Source organism: Leptonychotes weddellii, chromosome 10 (assembly GCF_054177405.1).
Source record: "Leptonychotes weddellii isolate Sample4059 chromosome 10, ASM5417740v2, whole genome shotgun sequence".
In the NCBI taxonomy this organism is placed as follows: Eukaryota; Metazoa; Chordata; class Mammalia; order Carnivora; family Phocidae; genus Leptonychotes; species Leptonychotes weddellii.
In genome coordinates this window covers 111077722-111105711 of record NC_138378.1, presented here as the reverse complement: position 1 = coordinate 111105711, position 27990 = coordinate 111077722, and the positions used below count along the sequence as shown (strand labels likewise).

At 43.7% G+C, this 27990-nt stretch overlaps 1 long non-coding RNA gene across 2 annotated transcripts in view; it reads left to right on the top strand.

The window, feature by feature from the left end:
• The window catches only part of LOC115940838 (uncharacterized), an 88826-nt gene that overhangs the window by 47499 nt on the left and 13337 nt on the right, over window positions 1–27990 (top strand). The window contains exon 4 of one of the 2 annotated variants that reach the window (XR_014138309.1): window positions 15845–21138. The exons of the other annotated variant lie outside the window; for it this stretch is intronic. This is a non-coding gene — a long non-coding RNA (uncharacterized LOC115940838). Of the gene's footprint in view, window positions 1–15844; window positions 21139–27990 lie in introns of those variants that run through there. 2 annotated transcript variants of the gene reach the window in all.

The window sequence follows — 27990 nt, the reverse complement described above, 5'->3', positions numbered from 1 at the left end:
AATGGAACACAGGAGAAAACAGTATCATTTTCCCAAAAAAGTATTTAAAAAAATAATTTAGCTTAGGGGTGCCTGGGTAGCTCAGTCAGTTAAGCATCCAACTCTTGGTTTCTGTTCAGGTCATGATCTCAGGGTCATGAGATTGAGCCCCACATCAGTCTCCACACTAGATGTGGAACCTGTTTAAGATTCTCTCTCTCCCTCTGCCCTCCCCACCCCCCGCACCATGTTCCCGCTTTCTACCTCTCTGAAAAAAAAAAAAAAAAAAAAAATTAGCTTAGATTAGTACTAGCCAGGACTGGGAGTGGGAATAGGGATTAACTGTGAAAGAACACAAAGGATTTTACTGTAGTGATAGAAGTGTTCTAAAACTGGGTTTTGATAATAGTTGCACAACTGAGTAATTTCTCTAAAGATTTTTAAATTGCGCACTTAAAATACGTGAATTTTCTGGTACATAAATTATACCCCAATAAAGTTGTTAACAAAGTAATTTGCCTATCATCCACTCAAAAGCACTGTCTATGTTTTGTGTTAAATGTGATTATTTTTTACCAAAGCAGTCTCTAAATACAGTTCCCATAATAATAAAACCTAAACTTCTTCAACTGTATCTTGGTCTATTAATAAGCAGAGCTGAGCATGGTCACACTTAGCTGCCCCAGCAGTAAACATGTCATGCTTGTTTGCCTTTTTCTTCCCAAACAATTTAAGAGCAAATAGACATTCATTCTTAATCTTTGCAAAATTTTGATATTTGGTTTATCTTAAATTTATCGGAGTAATTGTTTTGATATGATTCAGAACCATGCATTTTTTATGTCCTGTGATTCATTTCAAAGGAGTAATTCAACCCCCAGTCCATCAGTGTGCTTTTATAAAGACAATTCAGTTTCCCATGACAAATAAAACCAATATGCTGCTATATACACAGTAGTTAGATAAACAAAAAGAGAAAACCTCATACTTACCAGCTTTTCAGCGTTTGTGGACTTGACCGTCAGCCACTTAAATGCATTTATGGGCAAATATACACAGTATCAAATATAGAAACGTGTACACTGTTGCAAAAAAATATTCTTTAAGGGATTACTAGGTTTAGGGGCACCTGGGTGGCTTAGTCAGTTGAGTGGTTGAGCAACAGACTCTTGATTTCGGCTCAGGTCATGATCTCAGGGTCTTGCGATGGAGCCCTGCCTCAGGCTCTGCACTGAGCATGGAGCCTGCTTAAGATTCTCCTCCTCCCTCTCTCTTTGCATCTACCCACTCCCCCATCCTGCTCACTCACATGCTCTCTCTTCATTCTGAAATTGTATAAATAACTCAGGAGCTTGATGGACAATTCTGTGTTCCTTAGACAGGGACTTGGACTGGCCCTCTCCTCATTAGAGAGAACATCATGGTACAAGTTTAGAGTCTCCAGGCTTGGTTCCTATGTGGACCTTCGGCTTCATTTCTTGCTCTCTAGTCCAGTGTTTCTTTCCCATGAGGATCATTGACAAACCTGGTGGAGCTTGTAGAAGTGCAAATTCCAAACCTATGGAAGCAGAATCTCCAAGGTAGGATTCCAGGACTCAGCATCTTTAACAAGAGCAACAGGGTCATTATTATAATGCACGTTAATATCTAAAATATTTGATCTGAGGATCTTGCCAATATTTAAAGATTCAGTATGGACTCTTCAGATTTATTAGCATTACAAGAAAAAGTGTTTCAAAGCAGTGTTTATCAAGCTTTAATGTGCACATGGATCACCTAGGGATCTTGTTAAGATGCCGACTCTGATTTCAGAGGTCTGGAGAGGAGCCTGCGTTTCTGCATTCTAACAAGACGCAGGGATGCTGCTGCTGCTGGTCCATGGGCCAGACTTTGATTAACGGGCCTTCAAAGCATATTCAGGCCATGCTAGAGGATCAGAATGCCTCCCAGAGGACAGAGCACAGCGGCTGCCCCAGAGACCATTCTGTGTGAATGCCCTTCCAATTGGAATGAGAGCAAGTGTGCTTCTGGGAATCTGGGCTAGGTGTAGGGGTCCGATGCCTCTCTCAGGCTGCAGAGAATGGAGCCAAGGAAGGGACGAAAGTAACTGTGGGGGGGTCAGGAGAGGCATAACCTGGGAATGGAGCCATTTAGGAGGTCTACCTGATCACAAATGTAAGGGCCAGAGAAACAAGGCACGTAGACCCTGGAAATAGAGACTGAAGATGGAGAACAAAGTCAACATGTCTGGAAAAAAGGACAGGAGACAGACCTAGGGTTCCCTGAATGCTGAGAGGTATCTGCAGAGGACATTTACAGAATGTCTGCCACTTCACCATAGGTGGGGAGGAAGCCACTATGAACTCAGCATCCTCTGTTCAATCCTGGATGCATAATGTTCATACTTTTATGGCACCATAAATTATTTTTTAAATGATCTATCCTAATTATTTGAAGGAGTAGTTCCCAAACTAAAATATGTCCAAGAATCACGCAGGGAACCTGGCCCTTTCCTGGTTGAAATTCAGAGCATTATTTGTCCTCCAGGAAAACTGTAAGGTAGTATTGTGTATCCAGAATAATACAGAGTAGCAATGAAATGAAATAAAATGAAATAAATAGTATTGATTGTATCATTACTCTGCAGTGTGATGTTGCTCAGTTTTCCTCTCATACCTTAGCTTTTTCTGCAAGAAGTCCCGCCCCCCATGCAACAATAACTACTGGTGTGTGTGTGTGTGTGTGTGTGTGTGTGAGAGAGAGAGAGAGAGAGAGAGAGGGAGAGAGAGATTGATTTTATAATTCTATAGTTAGCAAGTTCTTTTTTTATTATTTTATTTATTTATTTTTTTTGAAAGAGAGCACAAGTGGGGGAGCAGAGGGGCAAAGGGAGAAGGAGAGAGAGAGAGAAGCTTAAGCAGGCTCCATGCCCAGCATAGAGTCCAACGTGGGGTTCGATCTCATGACCCTGAGACCATGACCTGAGCTGAAATCAAGAGTCAGACGCTCAACTGACTGAGCAACCCAGGCGCCCCAGCCTAAAAAAATATTTTTTTATACCAATTGTCTCATTCACTCTTCAGAACAATCTAGTAGGATAGCTATTGTTATTTGGCCTCATTTTATAGATAAAGAATCAGAGTTAGACTAAGGAATTTGTATAAAATCACATTACAGAGGGTCACTGGCCCCAGATCCTACACTCTGACCACCATATCAGATGCCTATTGATATTGGCTGGAAGGGTCAATGGGCCACAGCACTTTCCTTCTCTCATGGCATGTGTTAATGTGAGTTTTGTGTCCTTATGCCTGGTTTTTATGTGCAAAAGACATTATTTAGAAGCAATTCTGGTTTCAAATATTAATACTTAATTTTTTTAGAGTTACAAATTCAAAAATCGAGTTCTTTTTTAACCTTTTAAGTTTACTTACAAATATTATTATATGTTTTATATATTTAGCACATTTAATAATCAGTTTGAGTTTTAACAACCTAATTAAATTTCCTTTGCATTTCAAGCTCATTTATGTGTTTAATAATCTGGTTTCATTTAGAAATACATCAGTTGTCTGAGTTAGAAATAAAACCATTCAAAGTACTTAAATAGCTTACAAATCTAATAAATTAAACTTATGTTTATGGTGAATTTGAACTCTCTTAAATATTCTAATGCTGTGAATATAAACTTGGAAAATGTTCAGTTTTAGAAAGGTCTAAATTAATTATTCAATTGTACATTTTAAATTGATATTAAAAACCTCATCTGCAAGAAAATAGGCCAATTTAAAAAAAATGATTTTTCTTAAATATATAAATGTTAAAAATGTCATTTTCTTGTATATTTACTTACTTAGTTCTAAATTGTCTTGGTTAAAAGATGCTTACACACTAATTAAACAATCACATCATCCTAAACTACTTTGGGACATACCTTTCCCAACAATAATGTTGTACAACAAAAGATTTTGGCCCTAAAACTGACCGGATTTTCTGTTAGCAACAATATCCAGTCCTGGGCTCTATTTATATCTGTAACAAAGCCTCTGTAATTTAAAGGAGCTGGTCACACAGTTTTCATTTCTTTTTTTTTTTTTTTTTTAGTATTTTATTTATTTATTTGACAGAGAGAGAGACACAGTGAGAGAGGAAGCACAAGCAGGGGGAGTGGGAGAGGGAGAAGCAGGCCTCCCGCCGAGTAGGGAGCCCTATGCGGGGCTCGATACCAGGACCCTGGGACCATGACCTGAGCCAAAGGCAGACGCTTAACGACTGAGCCACCCAGGTGCCCCACACAGCTTTCATTTCTTAAAAAGTATGCTTGACTTAATTTTTCTGGCCATTCAAGTAAATCTTCATCTCCATGCAGTTGAGATTTTGCATTTTTGGCTCTTAAGACATTTAAGCATCTTCTAGTCTAATTCAAAAGATTTTCAAGCATGACCATTTTAGTTATTTTTATTTTTTCTTCGTAATTTTCAGGGTCAAATTTTTTCTGGATATTAAAATTGTTTTTGATTGAATTTTAAGTTATCTTTCTTAGCTTTGTCTGACTAGCAACCCCAAATTTCAAGATCATTGTCTAGGGTGTTGGATGACAATCAGTGAAGTGACAGGAACCATCTAGGTGGACATGGGAGTATCCACCTTTATCACTGGAGAAGCTGAATTGAAGAACCCAGCCTGAGTCTGCAACCATCCTTCCTCCCTGTTGACTTCCCCACCCCCTTCCCACATGGGACCACATGGGTCCACCCTGACTATGACATGAGTTAGGGTTTCATAGTCTCAAGATGAGGAAAGAGAGCAAGACCACAAATGGGTATTGCTTTTAAATACTAACTCCACCCAGACCAGAGACATGGCACCCACCAAAGAGGTATATGCTCCTCCAGAAAAGCCAAGAATTTTACTCTAGATAAGAATTCCATTGATAGAAATAAAGTGACAGGGCATTAGGGGTCCCTATAGAAGTTCTGAGCCATAAATAGGAAAAATTTTTTTTAAACTGCTTTGAAAATGAGATGGTTTGACTCAACTGTAGATTATATTGATTATTGTGTCTAAAGGGCTATGAATGCTGGAACTGTGTCAGAATTATTCAGGATGAGGGATGCCTGGGTGGCTCATTCGGTTAAGCGTCCAACACTTGATTTCAGCTCAGGTCATTGTCTCAGGGTCTTGAGATTGAGCCCCGTTTTGGGCTCTGTGCTGAGCATGGAGCCTGCTTAACATTCTCTCCCTCCCTCTCCTTCTGCCCCACCCCCTCTTAAAAAAAAAGAATTATTCAGGGTGAATTCTTTACTGGCAAGGGATATTTACTGTTCCCTATGCCTTGAGTGACAATTTTAATATATTGTGATAGACAAAATAGTGTAAGAGAGATAGATAATGTTGAATGGATGGGGAAGCCTATTGACCAAGGAAGAATTCACTGAAAGTTTAAGCAAACAGACATTTCTTTGGGCAATTAGAATTGCAATTCAGGAAATACAGATTCAGGTAGAATCCAAGGAAGACAACGAGAGGGCAAAGTTAGAAGGGCAAAAGGTCATGAGTGTAGTTCTCACTTAGGTCCTCTATGTAAAACAGGGATTGAAACTTGGTTAGCTGGGATTGGTTGAGAAAATATGCAAATCATGGATTTAAAATTTGTCAAATCCAGTTGCTCCCTTCTTCGAAGTGAAGAATGCAAACAATTTAGGTGTCTCAGTGAGGAGGGAGTTAAGTCCAGGCTGAGGGCTTGTAGTTAGCAAAAAGTTCATAGTTTCTCTGATGAGGACTCACATAAATTCCTCCTCCCTGGCAGCCTCCTGACGCTCTTGTAGAAGAGACTCTTTAGCTAGACTTGCTTGCTCAATTTTGAAATCTCCTTTTACAACTATTTAATGCAGTAATAGCAAATATGAGGTATTTGGATTTTCTACAACCTTTCTGCTCCAAAAGTGTGGCTAACTGAGAGTTGACTGTGGAAATTTTTATTCAGCTATGCTTTTAAATCTCCAGGATTGCCATAAATCAGTGGGAAGCCTGGCTCATTCTCCTTGTCTGACTCACTATTAACTGTATAACGTTGATGGGCCATTGGGGAATTGAGTGAGTGTGGTTTTCTTTAAGATTCCACATCTCAAGTCCTTTGCAAACTGTCTGCATTTTAACTCTGTGACAAGTCTACAGCTGGTCCCTGGTTTGTCCTTATCTCCTTGAAGAGAAAGATGGCAAGCTGTCCTCCAATTCTATCTTCTCACACACCTGACTATACCCTAGCACAGGGACTGGAGATTGGATAGACTAAAAATAACACTACCTCCCTGTAATCTCTGGTCCAAGCCACCAGCCTCTTTTTCCTGGCCAATTATAATAGCCTCCTGTTTGGTCTCCATTTTCCCACTCATGCTTCTTACAGTTAATTTCCCACTCCGAACCTAGAATAATTATTTTAGAATGTAAGTCAGAATATGTCACTGAACTGCCCCAAACCCTCCAAATCTTTCCCCAAATTTCAAAATCTGTATTCAATTGACTTCATAAACCCAGTGTGATCTGGTCCCTGGCTACCTCTCCACTATCATCTCCCACTCTCCGCTTTACTTACTTTACCCAGCCATGTCCACCTCACTGACTGTTTGTAGAGCATGCTGAACTTTCTCTGTACTAGCTGTTCTCTCTTGTCCCAGATAACTTCATAGCTCAATTCATCATGGCACCTCGGTCCCTTCATCAAAAAGACCCACTGTTATGGGATGCATTTTTCCCCTGCCACAAATTCACGTCTTGAAGTCCTAACTCCCTGTACCTCTGAATGTGACTGTACTTGAGATGGGGCCTTTCAAGAGGTGATTAAGTTAATGAAGCTGTTAGACTGGGTCTTAATTTGATTGGACCGATTCCATTATAAAAAGAGGAAATTGTGGACAGAAAGACACCAGGGATGTGCACGCACAGAGAAAAGACCTTGTGAGGACACAGTGAGAAAGTAGCCATCTACAAGCCAAGGAAAGACATCAGAGAAGAAACCAACCCTGAAGCCCCTTGACCTTGGGCTTCCAGTCCCCAGAACTGTGAGAAAACAAACTTCTCTTGTTTGAGCCTGCCAGTCTGTGGTGCTTTGTTACAGCAGCCCGAGCAGACTAATCCATCCACCCTGACCATTTAATCAATAATAGCATGCCTCCATTCCCTTGACCTAAATTCATTTTCCTGCATAGTCCTTCTCCTGTGACATTGGATTACATATTTATGTTCCTTTTTATTTTTGTTCTGTCCTCCTACTTTGATGTAAGCTTCATGAAGACAGGGATTTTAGCATGCTCATTGCCCAGCACGGTGCCTAGCCCAGAACAGATGCTCAATAAATATTTATTAATAAATAAATGGATGGGATAGTTTGTTGAGATTTCTTAAACCTCCCCCCCCCCCCGGTCTTTCTCTATCTATCTTTATTCCATCTCTGTGATGCCCTCTTTGACTTCTGGAGACCTTCCTGATTTTCCGGACACCTCCTGTCCCCGTGTCTTCCACTAAGAGCACTGATGTTGGACCCATCCTTTTGTTACCTGATGGCTCATTGCCTCTTGACTGCTTGGCCATGCTGCTTGATCTTGTGTTTACTCTTTTCCTCCAGCAAAGGCAGGTTTGCCTGAAAAGGAGTTTTGCACTTGGTCCTAAGTGCTGTGCATCTCTCTATTTATGGCTAAAGTGTGTTTCTCCAGCCATTCTCCTGGCACTTGGATTGTACAGTCTGCCTGTTCCTTATCCTGCTGAGTGAGACCGAGGCGAGGTTTCTCAGACAAATGCAGCTAATGTTTGTCCAGCCCAGGAGACACTAGGCACAGAAGAAGCACTAATCAATAACTTTGACTCGCTCGGCTGCAAACTTTCAATTTTGATGCTCTAAAGACTGTGTTCATTCTAATGGCTAAGTGGTGATGCCACACTCAAAATTGGGTCCATCTGCATGGCTTGCCAGATTAAGAAGATATGGATGACTGGGTTATTTTCTGTAATGGAAGCATTGGCAGGGCCTAAGAATTTGTGCAAACTCTCCAGACCAATATTCAAGGCTCTCCCCAAACTGCCTCTATGCCCCATCTCCCATTGGTCAATGTGAAGCTCTGTTCCACTCCCAACAGAATGTTTCCTGCTTCCTGGGCATGCCTTTGACATTCCCGTCTCCAGCAGATTCCTTTTAATCTCTGATTCCTTTCTCCCTGGTTATGAGATAAACCGTTGATTAAAAACAGATATTACCTTTGCTTTGATGATAGACTGAACTCTCCCACCCCTCATTTTTATCTATAAGATGCTACCCATCCTCCAAGGTCATCCTCCATTAATAAGTTAATGAGTAGTCAGTATATGCCAGGTTTTTAATATTAATATTTAATATTAATAGTATGTACCTTAGTTTTTAATATTGGAAACCTATTTGATTCTTATAATGATGTTATGATATAGGTACGTATATTATCTCCAGGTTATGGATGAGGGAACAGAAATAGAGATGCCATTTTCTTGCCATCAAAAGACCTCTCCTGATCTCACCTATATGGTCTAATTGTTTCTTCATTGACCTTCAGAAGCACACATTTCTTCTGTTACTAGCTTATTTGGTCTTGTAGGGTGGTTCTATGTATACTTTTCTGATTCATGCTGGCCTATGAACTCCTTAAAAGCAGATACCACCTCTTAATTATCTTTTTATTCATCATTCTATTTCTTGCTAGACACAAATGCTTAAGAACCGTTTCTGGTATTGGCTTGGATTGACCACTGGGCCCTGGAAGCCCTAGGTGTGCTGTTGAGTGTGCCCACAGGACTCAGACCTTGGTGCACAAGAGGGATACCAACTTAATTCCAACCAAGTCCTTTGGCTGTGGTTTTTGGGGGGATGTGCCTTGGCCCAACACCAGGGCTCTTTCTCAAGTACAGATGCAGACAGCTGCTCAGGTGTCACTGTCCCTCTTTGGTGATGGAGGAGGCTTTGTATGGCTTCAGGAATGCAGTAGAGATTGAACCCATTTGGGAAGACTGGGCTCCTCCATCTGCTGGGCTCTGGGCTGGAGGTGTTAAATACATGTGTCTATTACTTTATTTTGTCCTTCTGTCTAAGTCAGCAGGGAATAACCTGAGTTCTATCATTTTTCAGGTCTAGCCCTCCTCTCTAGGAAGTTTCTTCCTTTGCCTCTTCCTCTGCTCTCTTCCAAGGATAATAAGTGTGCCAGTCACAGGACATGAAGCACATATGGCCCTGTATGGCATTTCACTTTCTGTGGGTTTGTACATTTCATCTCTTGGATATGATGGAAAACTCTCAGAGACCAGAGGTGGAGCCTTACACTTCCTTGGAGTCCCATGGCTAGGTGTGGAGCTTGGACACACAGGTAGCTTTGTGACAGACCCACCAATCGGCCACCACGTGCTTGTGGGCACCATGCAGATCAGATAGGTACTATGGGATCAGACGATTGAGCAGATAATGGAATAAGCCAGGTGCACCACAAGCATATCTATGATAAATGAAGGGAATTGCAGGGAAATGTTTGGAGAGTCTGATACCATACCTTAATGGCCACGATGGAAATCTTCCATCAGTTGTAGAGTGAGCCTTTAGAAATGTTAGGTAACCTGCTCGTGTTGCCCAATGAATGAATTGCAGAGTCAAGGTTTGAACTCCGGTCTTTTAAAACCAGCTCTGCTTTTCATACTTGTGATACTTACACTTCATTGTTGAAGGACTGTGGAACTGAAAACCAGCCCTACCCCCACAGACAGGGGTAGAGGGTTGAGCATTCCCAGAGCTCTATCTTCTCTCTGTAACAGTTCCCTCCCCAGAAAACATCTGAACCAGCTTCCCATTTTCTTTAGTCCTTGGCTTTTTCAATGCACAAAGCCATTTAAAATTAATTAAATTGATTCTTATCTTCAAGTTGGTCCTGGATAATGCATTTGTAGTTGCCAAAGGAACTTCCCCAAAGGCATGTTAATGATATATTAGTTTTCCATTGTCCTTTTTTTTTTTTTGGTTCCATATCCTAGGCCTTCCATTTCCAAGAACAATAATTGTGGCTGTTATTATCGTCACATAGAAGGAAGCAAAATGTTCCATCCTCCCAGAGAGATGGAATCCCCATTAGACTCTGGTGACAATGGTGTGGGCTTTGCCCTTTGTCTGACAGCTTCTCTGAGACAGTGGTGGGACCTTGGTTTCGGGACATGCTGAATTCACAGTTAGACATTATGACTGTTGAGACATTACCTTCCACGGTGATTGATGGGAGCCTCAGTTACAATAGTTAGGCAGAAAGGAAATGACAAATCCTGAAAAGCTGGAGAGCACAATTTTATTTTGTGCCAACGTGCCTTCATATCACGGCATGACACAATAATAGCTATTGTATGCCCTAATTTGAAACCCCTCTTGATTACAAACATCCTCGGGGGAATGACAGAAGTGTTTTGGTGTTGCTTGTGTCACCTGGTTTAATTCTTCCATCTGCAAAATGAGATTGGGGCCTTTAGGATTGGGAATAAAAGATGTGATGAAGCAGAGATGTCAAAGCACCATGACTTGAGGACTGTTCCCTCCAGATTCCAAATACCAAGAAGTCCAACTTCAAAAGCCTTCCTCTGAGATGTGCTGGAAGCACACACAGTACCTTGTGTGGGTTGACATTGCCCAGCAAAGCAGCAGAGATACAAAGAACACAACCCTAACGTCCAGGCCAGTTGGCAGCTACTTGTTCTTCTTCATGGAGTTGAACCCATTAAATGAGGCTGCTCTAGAATCCCAGTCCCATGGGTTTCCTAGTTCTGCTAATCACTGTGGGAACTTCTTGAACCCAACAGTGAGGCAGACTTTTGCAGACAGAAGCAGAGGTGGCTCAATGAATTCCTGCCTGAACCCAGGGGAAGCCCTTCTGCAAGGGCTGATGGCGGCGTCTGGGCGGGAGATGAGTCTCTGCCTTGTGGGGTCTGGCCACAGGGCGGGCGTCCGTAGTCTGGGTGTGGGCAACATGGTATTATTAATTCTGGTTCGGCCATCACCCATCTGTGAGACTTCCCCAATCTGGACGTGAGTTTTCCAGGATATTGGACTAGGAAATCTCCAAGGCCCCTTCCATTACTAAAATGTGATATTCTGACAAAATGCTTTTTTGTGATGGCATGAACTGTTCTTCAGTTTCATTATAGAGTCCCCCACGGTGAACACCATTCATGGTCCATCAGGACATAAAATACATCAGAGGAGGGGCGCCCGGGTGGCTCAGTTGGTTGAGCGACTGCCTTCGGCTCAGGTCATGATCCTGGAGTCCCGGGATCGAGTCCCGCGTCGGGCTCCCAGCTCAGCGGGGAGTCTGCTTCTCCCTCTGACCCTCCTCCCTCTCATGCTCTCTGTCTCTCATTCTCTCTCTCTCAAATAAATAAAAAAAAAAAAATACATCAGAGGAAATCCACAAGGTTTCTATCCCTCCTCCTCCCTCCTGAGCTCCCTCCCCCCTTCCTTGTTCTCTTTGTTTTATAGATACTCCTTTGATGCTCTGTTAGCCAATATGAACATAAAGTGTAGCTTTCTCAAACCCTATTTTTCTTTCTTCTCACTCTCAGCGTGTTTCCTTTTACTTCAAGAGGGAAATTGGAGCAGCTGTAGAGGGAAATCCTACAACTCCTTTTCCTCCAATCTGAAAATGCATCTGCGCTTGTCCCATCCTCCGCCTGCGTCTCTGTTGTAATAGAAGTCTCCCTCCTCCTCTGCAAGACCAGGGCCTCCACTGCCTCTGCAGCCCTTACTGGCAACTTGCCCTTGGATCATTCTCTTTTCTCTCCAGCATATTCTCGACCTTTCTTTCTCGAATTGACCTTCCCATCAATATTGCAACATGCTCAAGCTTTTCCCATCTTAACACAAAACAATAGTCCTTAAAAACAATCGACCAGGGGCATCTGGGTGGCTCGGTCTGTAAGCGTCTGCCTTTGGCTCAGGTCATGATCCTGGGGTCCTGGGATGGAGCCCCACATCTGAGCAGGGAGTCTGCCTCTCTATCTCCCTCTGCTTTTCTCCCCCCTCGTGCTCTCTCTCTCTCAAATAAATAAATAAAACCTTTTAAAAAAAACCCAAACCAGGGGCGCCTGGGTGGCTCAGTCGTTAAGCGTCTGCCTTCGGCTCAGGTCATGATCCCGGGGTCCTGGGATTGAGCCCCGCATCGGGCTCCCTGCTCGGCGGGAAGCCTGCTTCTCCCTCTCCCACTCCCCCTGCTTGTGTTCCCTCTCTCGCTGTGTCTCTCTCTGTCAAATAAATAAATCAAATCTTTAAAAAAAAAAAACAAAAAAACCCAAACCAACCAACCATTTCCACGAGCCCACTTTGCCAGCTCATTATCACACAATCTCTTTCTATCCATAGACACCTTCTCTAAAGAATTACCTCCACTCATTGCTCTGCCCCCCCATGCTGTGTCCTCACCTTTCACGTACCCCTCATCCTATGCCAATCTCCTTCCATTCACCATTAACCTGCACCTTCTTTTGCTAAATGACTGTAGACATCTATGCCATTAAGAAGACAGCTGTCATGGGGCAGTGACTAGCACTAAATCCACACACTGACTTGGACTGTTTTTTTTTTTTTTTTTTCTGGCTTGGATTCATATGTATGTATCTCTGCTTTCCTTTCTAAAAGGTGGTCCTGCTCCTACTTAAGGCCTCACTCCCAAAGTCCTAGGTTCTGTCACCTCCTTAGAGACTTAATTCCTTCGATGATTCTCCTCTCTTGGATTGTTCTCATTACATACCTTCAAGCATTAAAAATGAGCCCTCTTTTACCTGCAAAACTTTAACCTCTATAACTGTGTTAACCAGTCATACTACTCAAAAGAGTTCTATATGCTCACTCTTTCCATGTTTTCACTTCCCAGTTGTGATGCTGTGATTTATAAGAAGAAGCATCTATGTGGTCTTGGACCAAGTTCCTGGTACAGAGCTCCTCAAACCCTTGGATTTTCCTAAGTGATGAGAGCTATAAGGGTGTCTTTTGTCATGTTAATGAGGTAATTTTTGGAAAGCACCTAAGGATGGGGGCTAGTTGCCAGTGGAGCCAAGGAGGGAAGTCATATGTGACTTCCTAGCCTCTAAGAATGTCAGCGTTCACTTCTAGCTCCTTGCTGCTGAAGTCCCTTCACCCCTTCAGTGAAGATGGCTCCTCTCCAGTTCTTTCTTTCCCACGTGGCCCACATTTAGTCCACAGGACACATTTATATCCTCTCAAAAAGCAGGCCATTCCCAACACAGCTGTGCTCTCCTGGATCCAATATCCAATCTAGACAGAACTCTGACGTTTTGTCTTCTAAATAGATCTCAGATCCATTTTTCTTTCTTTCCCCCAGCCACACTCTCACTAAGACACCACAGTCTCACCTGGGACAGTGTCTTTGCAGGTCACCTCACATCTACCTTTACCTACACACCCCCTCCTCCTCACCCCAATCCACTCTCCATCCTGCAGCCAGAGTTCTGGGGTATCAGAGAAGGTGGCAGCTTGGGTGGCTGGACTTCTCTGAAGAGAAGCAGAGACACGCTGTGTGGGTGGCGCCTTGGAGATTACTGCAGGCACCCCCTTCCCAGAAGTCACATGCTTCTCTCTTTCTTAGTGCCTGTTTGGCAAAGGGGTTTTAATTAGTACAGAGGGGCAGGCAGGACTTCAGTACCCCCAGGTAGTGATCCTGTTCCAGAATGAGAAGTGAGCTAGCATATGTACCCAGAAAATGCTAGAGGTATCGGGGAACTGCTGAGTATTGGGGCTGAAAGGCATCTGGCACTTGCCTGGTTCAAACAAAAGAAAAGTGGATCACGTGATTCTGGTTAGCGCGAAAACAATGGTCTCGTCTATTCATTTTGGTAAGTTTCTTGTGAGTGGCCCCGCCTGTGCACTGGTATGCATGTCCTGGTTTTCAGATGCTGTGTGTGAGCCAAATGGAAGAGCGGCAGCCTTCACGTCTAGGTGTGCATTAGCTTCACCTGCAGAACTTCCTAACACAGGTCCTGAGTCCGCCACCAGGAACTCTGATTTCGAGAATCCAGAGTGGGTTGGAGAATCTGCATTTTTTTTCTTTTTTTCTTTTTTTTTATTTATTCATGAGAGACAGAGAGGCAGAGGGAGAAGCAGGCTCCCAAGGAGCAGAGAGCCCGATGCGGGACTCGATCCCAGGACCCTGGGATCATGACCTGAGCTGAAGGCAGACGCTTAACCATCTGAGCCACCCAGGCGCCCTGCATTTTTTTTCTTTTTAAAATTACTGTTATTTTATTTATTTCTTCTTCTTTTTTAAAAAATTTACTGTTATTTTAAATTGTAGTAAAATACACATACCTTAAAATTTGGCAACTTAACTATTTTTAAGTGTGCAGTTCAGTGGCATTAAGTACACTCACACTGTTGTGCAAACACCACTACCATCCATCTCCAGAACTCTTGTCACCTTGCATAACTAAAACTTAGTACCCATTACACACTCACTCCCCCATCTCCCCTCCCCCCTGGACTCTGGCAACCACCATCCTACTTTCTGTCTTTATGTATTTGGCTACTCTAGGTACCTCATGTAAGTGGATCCTAAGTATTTCTTCTTTTGTGATTGGCTTATTTTACCCCATATAATGTTTTGAAGGCTCATCCATGCCTTAGCATGTGTCAGGATTTCCCTCCTTTTTAATGCCGAATAATATTCCATTGTATGTATATACCGCAATTTGCTTATCCATTCGCCTGGTGATGGACTCTTGGGTTACTTCTGCTGTTTTGGAGATAATGAATAATGCTGCTATGAACATGGGTGTATAAATCTCTTTGAGACTCTGCTTTCAATTATTTTTGGAATCTGCATTGTTTACCAGCTTCCCAGGTGACTCTGGTACAGATGGTCCTCAGCCCACACTTCGAGAATATAGATGTGGTGGAAAGCACGAGATGAGTGTGGATGCAAATTCTGGCCCACACACCTACTGCTGTGTGTCCCTAGGCAGTGACCTATCCAGGCATTCCTCAAAAGGTCCTCTTGGAGCTAGAGCATTTAATGTTATGTCTCAAAGTGAAAATGCCAGAACCTAAATTATAATCCGGAGTCTAAACTTTTGAAGGTAATACTTGTCAGAGTTGTGAAAAGTACATTGTTCACAGAATCAGGGTTATCTCCCCCACTAGACAAGGGAGAAGCTATACTTTTACCAACCAAAGATGCTCTTAGCCTGTGCCAGACACAGGTAGGCAATGTCATGCATATCTTTCACTGATCCTCGCCATAGCTCTGTAGGTAGCGCATTTATTATTAATTCTCCCATTTCCCAGTGGGGAAGTTGAAGCTTAGAGAATGTATATGACTTGTATAATGTCCACGACTCAGAGCACTCTCCACTATATTAGAACATAAATGGACTTGGAAACAATGCACCTTTGAATTTACTGCTCAGGAATCCGTGGCTGGAGAAAGTCTGTGGGCTTGATCTTTGGCAAGAGTTCCTGCTGGTGAAGGCAGGCGGCAGCACTGGGCACACCTGGCTGAGGCAGAAATGTGAGCTGCTGAGAAGGCCACATGTGCAGGTTGGGAGCCTACGGGGTTGCCCAAGGCAGAAGCTGTGAGCAAGACAGGGAGACAGAGAGGCAGCAGCTAGATCCTACCCAAGGGAGAGGGGGCGAAGGCGTTCTGCATGGGTAGGACCTCCCTGGTCTGGCCAATGAGGCTTGGCCAGTGTAGCTCATCAGAGGTGCTGGTGTGAGGGGCGAGGGCCAGTGACAGGTGCGTGATCGCCGCATTTGCCTTTATTCTCTCCTGCCCCCTCTTGTCCTGACTTCTTTCCTTTGTCCTTCCTTGAGAGAGAAGATGGTGGATGTCCTGCTCACCTGCTCCGGCCTGGAAAATCACACCCCATTCCGGGCCTCAGTTTCACATTGGGGACAACCACAGAGCCGCAGCTTCCACTAGCTGCTAAAAACCCCGACTCAGCAATGGCAAAACTCCTCCTGCCTCGGTTGAGCCTCCTTCTACCTGAGATGCCAGATCATGAAGACCTCTCTGAACTATGAAAAAAAAAGTGATCAAAGTCCACAGGCTGACAATTTCAGGGAGGTCTTGATGACTTCCCTCTACCCATGAGCTACACAGGTTACTTGACAAATGAGGAGGAACCTCTCCCCCTCATCCCCAGGAGATCCCGTGGCTAGGAAGGGGCAGGGCAACTTCTAGGTAGAAGGATCCTGTTGGGGTGTGCAAAATTTTCTGTCTGCCCAGGGCAGGGTACCTTCCCTCAACATGTGTGCTTCCTAGGGGTACCAGATGCAGGGAGCGGGTCTTCTCTGATCTGACACTTGGGACAGTATCTAAGGGAATGTCTGGGCTATATGTAGAAATTAAATTATGCTTTTAAAAAATGAAGACTATACCAGGATTCAGCTTACTCACCAGACTTAGAGATTTAGCTGTTGTAGAAGCCTGCTGCCTAAATCAAATACCACTCAGAACTCCAAAGTTAAGGTCCTTTCTTCCTGAGCCTTCTCCTTTTCTGTAGGCTTCTCTGACTCTTGTGGCCCCTTCAGGTGGCTTCTAGAATACTGAGGTTCCTGTGTAGACATGAGAGTTCCTCCTGGCTCCTGCCAGCATATCTGAGGTGAGCTAGAACTCTCAAAAGATTGCACTGAACCCAAGGGAAGTCTTTAGGGAGGCACACACAAATGGCAAGGTGAATAAAGCAATAGGAATCCCTTAATATGGGGTTTTTAACCCGACCATGGCTGCCTGGCAGATGCAGCCCCTGCACTTGCTTATCCTCTCTCATCCCCCCAACTGCTTGGGCCAGTTTCTAGCTCTTGCTCAGAATGGCTGGCCTTACTCTTAGACTCCAGGAAGCCAGCAGACACAGACCTCCCTGATGCCTCCGTGTCTTTACAGTTAGGGCTGGAGAATGTTCTAGCCTTTCTGGCCTTTCCCTCAGCTCTTGTCAGACATGGCGACTGTCTCAGTGAGCAACTCCACCTTTCCCGTGAGACCCCAACCCCATCCATCTAGCATGTTGCCTGGTCCCTGATACGGAGGAAAAATATCTCAACCCTGCATTGACTATGGACTCTCAACTTCCAGCATCACTGTCCAGAAACTGTGGCCACAGGGTCCTTCCCACACAGTGACACCACACCAGTACACTTCGTCAGCTCAGACTAAAAATGGATCAGGCTTCCTTTACCTGCAAGTATGTTTTGTCACCTTTAGAACAGTAGCTGGCTAGTACGGTAAAAGAATTATAGTGCGTGACCTATTTAGATCTGTTTAAATCAGCCTTTGCGTGAGTTTTGGTTACAATGATTCTTTTATTTTTAGCAGGAATGAGAGATGAATGCCTTCTCGCAGATGAAGGTCACACTTTCTTCCGTTCATCAGCAAGTAGGGCAGATGCAAGAACAGTTAGTCAGTTCCTCAGGCAGGAGACTTTCGGCCTCCGAGAATCAGATTTTCAGCCCACAGCCAGCCAGCGCCTCAGTCCCTATGCCTGACCTGAGCCGGTGCGGGGGCCTTGATGAGCTCTTGCGTAATTCCCTTCCCATTAGGATGCTGATAGTTAATGCTAAACAGGAGTGTGGGGGATGGAAAATGAACCAAGTGCAGAGTCAGTCTGGATTTTATTTCTGGATTTCTCTCCAGGTGACCTTGGGAAAAATGTTCACCTCTTTGAGCCCCAGTTCTGCCATCTGTTTTTGTTTTTAATGAGAAAAAAAAAAAACAGTTTACTAAATCTCACTGCTTTGTACAAATGCTTCCTACAAAATATTTTAAACTAGTTCACACTAAAGTGTTGATGACTCATCAATGCATAGTTCCTCCTGTTTTTAAAGGAATCTGAAGTATCCTGATCTTCCAGTTTCTGGAACTGTGTGCCAGGTTTAGCTCTTTATAGACTTAATCTCATTGAAAGCTCAAAATAACCCTCTAATGCAGTGGTTGTCAATCTTTGTGTGCATCAGAATCATCTGGAGGACTTGTAAATACAGAGAGTTGAGCTCCACCTCCAAAGGTCCTGATTCAGTAGGTGTGGGACGCACTCGAGAATCTGCATCTAGAACAAGGTCCCAGATGATGCTGATGCTGTGGTTGAGGACCACACTTTGAGAACATTGCTGCAAAGTATGTGTGCTATCTCCATCTTGCAGATGAAGTAACTAGACTAGAGAAGAATTAAGAGATTTGCTGGAAGTTCCCAACTGGCAGAATAGGGATTTGTAGCCAGGTTTGACAGGACCCCAGTGACCTTGACCAGAGAGCTCCATGGTCACCAAAGAGGGGACTAAAAAGGAAAAGTAGGGCCAAGAGATGAAACAAATCTTGTCCTTTCCTGATTTTGCTGGATTCTACCGAATCCCTAATCTTCCAGGGTTCATCCCCCATGCCCCGTGGTCACCGAGAAGACCCTTGGCTTCATTTGAGTCTTTCCGACAAAGAAAAGACATTGGGGTTTGCAGGATAAGCATTGCTTCAAAAGCAAATTTTCCAGTAGCCTGAACTGAGAACTTCTGACCTTGGGCAATGATTTAAATTCTGGCCCGGCCATTTATGTACTGTGTGACCCGGGACAAGTTACCCAGCTGCCTTGTTCTTCAGTTGCTCCATCTTTAACATGAGCACCCGTGTCGTAGGTTGTTATGGGATTAAATGAGACTAAAGACCATAATGAGAAAGAGTCAGCCCATAGTAAATGATGCCATGATTACGGCCGCAGTCACCATCATGGGTCGATTCCCTGTGAAGAAATGGTCTGCAGGATTGAGCCGGAGAGCTGGCTGGCCCAGGACTCACCCCCTGGGGGGAGGCGGTGAGTAAGAATTGCTAGAGGGAGACAAGGGGTCTGGGTGGCTGGTGTGGGGATGGTGGGGCCACCAAAAATCTAGCCAGTTGTGGTTTCTGAACTGAGAGGAGTTTGATGTTGGAGAACTAGACATTTGGACATAAATTGGAAACTGAGGCCAGAACATTTATTGGACTGAATTAGTCTTTTGTTGTCCTTGGAGAGTATAAGAACATAGAGACTGAAGTGCTACCACTGACTTTGAAGAACCCCGTGTAGAAATACTTGAGAACATGGCAAGGGTGGGGGGTAAATACAGCAGCTCTGCTCCCCACTTACCACCTGGCGAGGGGGTGCAGGTCTAGGTTTTTCACCCTTGCAATCTCTTGCATGTGTGATGTATCACAGGGAATCGATCCTTCCAGGAGAGGGGTCTTGCTTTGAGTCAGATGAGAGGTTGGATCCCCGCTCTGCCATTTCCTAGCTGTGTTACTTTGAATGAGTCACTTAGCCTCTTTGGACTTCATCCTCTTCGCCTGTTATATAGGTAGAGTGGCATCCACACTACGAGGTTGGGGTAAGGATGAAATGAAATCGTGCATGCCAAAAATCTGGTACAATCCTTGGCATATGGTAGGCCTCTGTAAATGGTCTTTTTTGCTCCCCCCTTCACATGATTCTCACACAGCCCTGTGAAGAAGGTTAATGCAAATGGCATTATCTCCATTTTTGAGAGAAAGAAACGAAGGCCTAGAAATGTTAATGATTTGCATAAGGTCCCATAGCTAAAAGATGGTATTTCTCAAATTCTAGCTCTGTGGTGGGCCCTCTGCCAGGATAATAAAATGGGTTTCACTTCATAGGCCAAAGCCAACTAATTGGTCCTTTTGCCTAAATTGAAGGATGGCAAGGCTACTTGAGATTTGAAGAAAGAACCAGGATGGCTTAGCCATGTGTGTCAGAGGCCTGCAAATGGGGGTGGTGAGCCTTGGGCAGTGCATTTGTCATGCTGGGTCCTGGGTGAAGACTTCCCCAGTAAATTTTGGGGTCAGCAGAATGACCCTCCAAAGATCTTTATAGTCAAATCACTGTTACCTTACGTAGCAAAAGGGGTTTTGCAGATATAATTAAGGTTTCCATGCCTTAAAAGAGGGAGATTATTCTGGATTCCCCAGATAGGCCTGATCTAATCACATGAGCTCTTAAAAGCAGAAATCTTCCCTGGCTGGAGTCAGAGAGATGTAGCATAAGGAGGAGTTAGAGAAATTAGAAGCACAGGAGGGATCTGACCTGCCCTGGCTGGCTTTGAAGATGGAAGGTGCCAGCAAAATTTTTCTGTGAGAGCCAGAAAGCAAATATTTTTGGCTTTGCAAGACACAGAGTCTCTGTCACGACTACTTTGCCGTTGTAGAGGAAAGTAGCAGTAGACAATATGCAAAGAATGGGTGTGACTGTGTTCCAATAACACTTGATTTACAAAAACAGATGGTAGGCTGGATTTGGCCACAGGCAACAATTTGCTGTGCTTGGTAGTTGCCAACAGCGCTGGTCAGGGAATTTGTAGGATGCTCCTCAATTGGAATTTGTCTGATGTTTTTCTCACAACCATATTGGAGTTACAGGTTTGGGGGGAAGATCACAGAGGTCAAGTGCCACTTACCTCAGTTCATATCAAGGGTACCCACATACGGCCAACATGACTTGTTGACCTTGACCTGAAGTAGTGTGGCCAGATTTGTCTCCTATAAACTTACTCTTTTTGTTCCCTTTTCCATACTGTACACTTTGGAGGAAGTCATTATGTGCAGCCCACACATAAGAAACGGGGAGTTATGCAATATCTCTTGAGTGGAATATCTACATAATGTTCTTCTATTCTTCTCTGTAGGAGATTTGTCTCTTCTTCCCATTTATTAACTCATTTAGTCATTTATTTATATCAGTATGGACTCATGGATATTTACTTTATACTCGGGGTTAGAATCCAATGCTATGTAATTTGATTTTGTTGTTCAAATTGTTCCAGCTTTTTGACCAACTTTTAAATTTTGTCAGTCTGCTGAATTTGGAATGGTGTCTCATTGTGGTTTTAATTGACTTTTACCTGATTAATAAAGAGCTTGAGGGTCTTTTCAGAATTTTATGGGTTTTGTGTGTGTGTTTCTTCTATCATGAAATTTGTATTCATGTCCTTTGTTCAACTTTTTTTTTCATTTAAAAAATTAATTTGTGGGAGTTCTATAACCTGAATATTAACCCTTGCAAGTTATATCTTCTATTCGAGGCTTGTCTTTTCACTCCCATTACAGTATCTTTTTCTGAATAAAAGTTTATATTTTTAAGCTTAAAGTTAATTAGTATTTTCCTTTGTATTTTGTGCATTCTTGTTTTAAAAATCCCTTCCTACCACCAGATCATAATGGGATTCTCAGACACTGTCTTCTGAATCTTTTTTAGCTTTACCTTTACAATTAAGAGTTTAGTTAACTTGGAATAGATTCTGGGTGTAGTGTGAAGTAGGGATCCTGCTTCAATTATTGTCCCATATAGAATACTCTATCATCTGTTAAGGAACAGTGTCATTTGTCCACTCGTCTGCAGTTTTAACTTTGTCATAAATTTGCAACCCTTTTTTTCTATGCGTGAACCAGTACCAGTTTTCCCATAACTTCTATAGCTTTTTCCTTCTCCACCTCTTCCTCCTCCCTTTCTTCCTCCCCTTTTTCTTCCTACCAAATCTTGATATCCGGTAGGGCAAGTCCTTCACTTGACCCCTTTTCAGGACTGTCAGGATATTGCCCTTTGCTTTTCCATATTCATTATAGAACTGCTTTTTCACTTCTCACACATAACTATGTATAGATTTTAATTGCAATTGCATTGAATCTTTGCATATATATGGGAAGAATTGTCGAGTTTACAATATTGGTTTTTTTTTTCCCCAAGGAGATTGTGTATCTCTTAATTTTCTTTCATTGTTCTTTGTCTTTCAATAAAATTTTATAATATTATCCTTAAGGATCCCGCATATCTTTGTGAGATTTATTTCTAAATATTCTCAGGGTTTTCATTGTTATTGTTGCTATTATAAATATATGCTTCTTAAAAATTAAAATTTTCCAATTTTTATTGTTGATATGTAGATATAGAATTAATTTTTATACGAATTTTGTATCTAGCAAATTTGCTAACATCTCCAAATAATTCTTTTTTTTTTTTTTAGAGAGAGGGAGAGAGGGCAGGGGAGGGGCAGAGGGAGAGAGAAAATCTTAAGCAGGTTCCATGCCCAGTGTGGAGATCATGACCTGAGCTGAAATCAAGAGTTGGTCACTTAACCTACTGAGCCACCCAGGTGCCCCTGCATCTCCAAATAATTCTAATAATAAATCTGTGGATCATCTTGCATTTTCAAATAAAAAAAATCATGTTACCTACAAATAATATATTTTGTCTTCTTTCTCCCAGTTTTTTTTAAAGATTTTTATTTATTTATTCATGAGAGTCAGAGAGAGAGAGAGGCAGAGGGAGAAGCAGGCTCCCAAGGAGCAGAGAGCCCGATGCGGGACTCGATCCCAGGACCCTGGGATCATGACCTGAGCCGAAGGCAGACACTTAACCATCTGAGCCACCCAGGTGCCCTCTTTCTCCCAGTTTTTATACCTCTTATTTTTGTTTCTTATTTGTTTTTAAGGCACCAGCTACGACCTCTAGTTCAATGTTGAATAGAAGGGTTCACAGAGTTTTTTTCCTTGTCTCACTGTTTCTACCTCTAGAGAGGTTACTTCTATCAGAGGTCTGAGGGGAAAGAGTTCTTTCCCTTGAAACTCTTTCTAATAAAAGCTCTCCCTCTTACAATCTTAGGAAATGTGCTAACGGGGGGTTTGTAAGGTAACTAGCAGACCACACCAGTCAGTGTATGCTGTTACTCCTGAAGTCACCTCAGGCCTACTTCATTTAACTTAAATATAGGTTTAAATTGAAGATTTTATTTATTTATTTTAGAGAGAGAGCAAGCGAGCGCAAGTGCAAGTGGAGGGAGGGGCAGAGGGGGAGGGAGAGAGAATCTCAAGCAGACTCCGTGCTGAGGGTGAAGCCAGTTGCAGGGCTTGATCTCATGACCCTGAGATCATGACCCGAGCTGAAACCAAGACTCAAACGCTTCACCAATTGAGCCACCCTGGCACCCTTGGAAAATGACTTTCTTTAAAGACTATAAAAATATAGAAAATAGTCATTCTACCATATATGTGCAGATTGTAAAAACCCCATTTGTGAGAGCCTGAGGTGCCTAATCTAACCTAGAAATATTGCCTCTCCCTTCCTTGCAGGACATAATTCTGACAGGGATCGAGCTCAACACTTCTGCTCGTTTATAAAAAATATTTATCAGGAAGACTGAACTAATAGAATGTCAGTGTTAAAAATCTCACATGGTCCCTAACTCTATGGCAGCCCTATGTTCTCCATAGAACTCACAGGTACTAGAGGTAACACTAACGAAGAATGGGTGCATGGTTGTTCTTCGTGGAGCCTGGCCCATCCGTGTACCCCCTCTGCAATCTGACAGTTGTTAACTTGCTCCCAAATCACACAGTAGTGCTGCTCAACTTCTCTTTGGAAGCCATCAACTTAACTTCTAGGTCAGTTATAGGAAGTTCTCCTTGTTTTGGCATTTTTACTCTATTTACTAAAAATATGAGTCCATAATGGATTAGACATTTTTTTTAAAGTGGTATTTTATTGCAGAGTGTCCCTGATGTTCAGCCCATTTTTTTGGAGGAAGATGCAAGGAGAAAGGATCGTTCCCCCACTTTTTTACTATTCTTTCTGACTGTAGCACTGACTGAACAATTTCGTCTTGAACTTGAAGGTTCAGCAGCAACGACATGTTCAGACATGTCCTCTGACTACCCCTTCCAGGTCAGACTCAGTTGTTCCTTTCCTTATGCTCCTCTACACCTCATAACTGTATTTGCTATTATTTCATTCTGCTTTGCTTTATGGGTAGTTGTCTGCATGTCTGTCTTCACTCCACATTAGACTGAGAGCACCCAAGGGTAATGCCCTTGTTTTGTTTCTGCCTGTCAGAGAGCCTGCATGATTGGCCACCCCAGTTGGCACACTGTGATTCTGTCTCTTTTGTATCTGTCCACGCACAACACATAGAAGGCTCTGAGAATATCCTTGCAGAATAAATGTGCAGGTTCTCTCAATGCAGAATGAATGTGCAGGTTCTCCCAAAGAATAAATGCACAGGTTCTCTCAATGACACATAGAAGGCTCTGAGAACATCTTTGCAGAATAAATGTGCAGGTTCTCTCACTTGCACCGCAATCCATTTTGGGTGCTGACTCTGTGTCAGGACTGCGGTAGGAACTGGGGAGCAAGTGACCAAAGCCCACTACGCTTCTGTCTTCATGTAGATTACACTCTCGGAGATAGGAGTGAATAAATTATAAAGTCTGTTTGAGGAATATTTGAAGAAATACAACAAGGCTCCACAAGTCACTAAGGTACCTTTCCAGCTTTGTCATCTCGAGATAGCTTCTCCTTGGCTTGGCGAGATAAGTCATCCAAGAACAGTCAGTGTGGCTTCAAAAGCATCCGACGGAGAGACTGCATAGAAAGTGCGTCAGGAATAGGCAACCGGCCACAGGACCATTCATTTCGGGGCACTGATTTTGTAGGCCCAGGCATGAGATCAGAAATCCTGCCTAGCAGTCATGTCATGTTGACAGTGCTGCTTGGAGAGGGCCTTATCGTGTGTCTCAGCCTCGCTGTGGGAACTTAGAGATTGTGCTGCAGAAAAAGATTATTTAGAAAACAAGATGGGGGAAGGGACAGTAACAATTGCTTCCTAATGAAAACCAGGGTCTCTATTTTGGATTCAATCTTGTCACTGCCAAGTTTAGAGTCCGAGATGCCTAAAATGGGGCTCTTATTTCACAATGTTTCAAACTGATGGCCTAAATTTGTCCAGGCAATAGCTTCTGTAATTTAGAGCAGTGGATTTCAGCTTCACTTTTTCTTAAGGAGCAGCACCCTTTATTGGATAAAAATCTTTTTTAAAAAAGGAGAAGCTAAAGTGATAAAGTTCTCTGTTGCTCTTGTGTATGCCCCTAACATCAATTCAAGCTGCTCATGGCTCAGTCATGCCCCTGGCTTCACTGTTGGGATTTGTGTGTTCCCTTGGATGTCCTAGGCAATAGCTATGATGATTATCACAGCCCTTTACAGTTTATAAAGTGCTTTCATAGCTTTATTCCCTTGATCCTCTCAGCACCAGGGCTGCCACATACCGTTGTGGAGGTTGTGTATTGCTCCCCTCCAGTGGGCACTGTTCACATCCTAGTCTGTGTGAATGGCGCCCCCTAGAGTTCTGCCGTGCACCACTTTCCACTTCCACGTAGTGGTGAACCTGTTCACAGCTACCCTGTGAGGTCAGTGTTATTATCTCATTTTACAAATAAGGAAATCGGGGGCTTAGAGAGATTATTTTTTATAATCTAAACTACAAAGAAAGAGGTTTCCCAACAAGTCTGTGACTGCTTCTCATAGCCTGCGAGTTTTGTCAGTTGCCAGGAAATTACCCTGGAGAGAAGTAAACGATCAATTTCAAACTGTTTGCCTTTATTGCATCTTCTCCACCCCCACACCAAGAAATGGAAAATCCAATAACTAATAAAGAGCACGGTAAAGTCCTTTCCCTTTGTTGAAGGGATTTAATCACTGGAGTGAACTCCACAAATATTTGTGCAGTGAATGAGGGTGTGAGTCAGCGAATGTGCCAAGGCTCCTTGGAGCTTCCGGCAGGGCCTCTGGGGGGCAGGATAGCTCTGACTTGGGTGGCTCTGTCTGCTGGGAGGAATGCCCCTGAGTGAGTGCTCCCCGATCCCAGCACAAGGGCTAAGTTTGGCTCCTAGGAAATGAATGCATCCACTGATGGTAACCATGGTGCACACAGCTGCCTGTGGTCCCAGGTTCTATTTATTTTTGCCAAGACTCATTGGGATGTCAACTGAGACTTGAACAATCCACCAGTTATCCATTCTCCAAAGGCTGTCAATGTGCACGGAAGCTATTTTCAGTACCCACAGCTTTAAATGATCCTCCTCTCCCCTTGCAGTTTGCCTTTAAGTGGGATCCACCAGGGTCTTGGCAGTAGGAACTGTCTCTCATCTTCTTCTGGCATCTGGCCTGCAGCACAGTATGCCCCCCTCCCCCACCCCCCCATCCAGCCACGGTAGTGTCTGCCCTAAAACATAGCTGAGAGCATTCTGCATTCTGTGACCTTTGGCAATGTTAATTGCTGGGGGGGGGCGGGTTTGGGGAATGCAAGTTTCTTAACAGAGCCTCAAAGCTCTCCATCATTCATAATCTGACCTCACTCATAATCTGACCCCTCCCTCCCAGCCTGACCTCTCCCCACTGTCCCACAGACCCCCGTAGCACCACCAGACCCTGGTGGCTCTCAGCCTGCCCGCCTCCACCCTGCTCCACCTGTTTACTCCACGCACAGGGCACTCAGCCTTCTCTGCCTCTTCTCGGCTCCTGCAATGGCCCTTCCACTCGAACTTGGTTTGGTCAGCACCTTTTTATGCAGATTCCATTCCAGTTTAGAAAACATCTTCTTACATATTTCATTCTGCTGTGTATTCCAGACAGTCAACTTCTATGCCTTTTATTTATTTATTTATTTTTAAAGATTTTATTTATTTATTTGACAGAGAGACACAGTGAGAGAGGGAACACAAGCAGGGGGAGTGGGAGAGGGAGAAGCAGGCTTCCCGCTGAGCAGGGAGCCTGATGCGGGGCTTGATCACAGGACCCTGAGATCATGTCCTGAGCCGAAGGCAGACGCTTAACGACTGAGCCACCCAGGCGCCCCTTCGATGCCTTTTATAATCAGACTTGTATTAGATAACTACTGAGGGTCAGGTTCTGCATTTAGATCTTTCTTCTCCACTAGACTGCACGCTTCCAGAGGGCAAGAGCTTTTACTGATATATCTCCGATTCCCCCACGGGGCTCAGGCCAGGCCTGTTGCAGGACTTGCCAAATTCAACTGAATTTCTAAACCATCTCAATGTAGTACTTCCCCTGATGACAAGTGAGATCGACCGGGTGCTTTACAAGCTGGCTGTTGCCAGGAGACACTGAGGCAGTCACTCTCACGTTGCTCTTTGGAAATGAAGCTGAAGGCAGGTGGATGCTGGAGGAGGGCTTTGGCAGTTAGACTGGCAGGTGACCAAAATCCAGCAAAGGCAGACAGTAGGTCTCATCAGATCTTGCCGATGTCTTTGTCTGGCTTTGTTCCCAGGACAATGCCTGAGCAGAGGTGATACTGGGAAGCCCATAAATTCAGAATGTGATCACCGATTCAGGACAAAGCGGGAGTGAAGCCATATATCCTCCTAGCTCCTGGGATGGGGTAGGGCTGCAGGTTGAGTAGGATTCCTGTGACCTGGAGGGTGCTGACAGGACAAGGGATTCTGCCTGTTCAGGCAGGTTCCAGATGGGCCACACACTGACCCTTTCACTTCAGTGATCATTTTATCTTCAGAGGTTTTCCATTCAAAAAGGCTGGATAAGGACTGATTCTGACTGCCTCCAGCCCTCGAGCTTTCGTGCTCCTGGCCGTCCCTCCTCTCTTCACTGCTCAGGGTCCTCATTCTCCCTCTATTCCAGGCAAATGCTCTCAGGCCCCTCCATTACAAACAGGGATTAAATGGGGCACCTGGGTGGCTTAGTCGGTTAAGTGTCTGCCTTCATCTCCCTGCCCAGGGTCCTGGGATCGAGCCCCACGTCAGATTATGGTTAGGGTTAGGGGTATGGTTAGGGTTACCTTGCCCTTCCTACCCCTTTATGTGCCCCCTCTCTCTCTCAAATAAATAAAATCTTAAAAACAAACAAATAAACGAACAGGGATTAAACAAAAGAGCTCTCCCACAGGAGTCTGCATTCTGACTAAAGTCTTAAGCTGCACAGATAGCATGTAAATGGTTGAATTCCAGGCATTAGGCATCAGAAAAAGGAAAACGGGGAGAGGGCAGCCTGGCTTCTCTGGTGTCCTTGAAATTACACCAGGGAATGTCCTCTTCTTTTATCCCCATGTGTGCAGGAGTGTATCACATTTTACACCACATTGGAAAAGTTCAATAAATGTTTGTTGAACTTGACTCTGTAGTT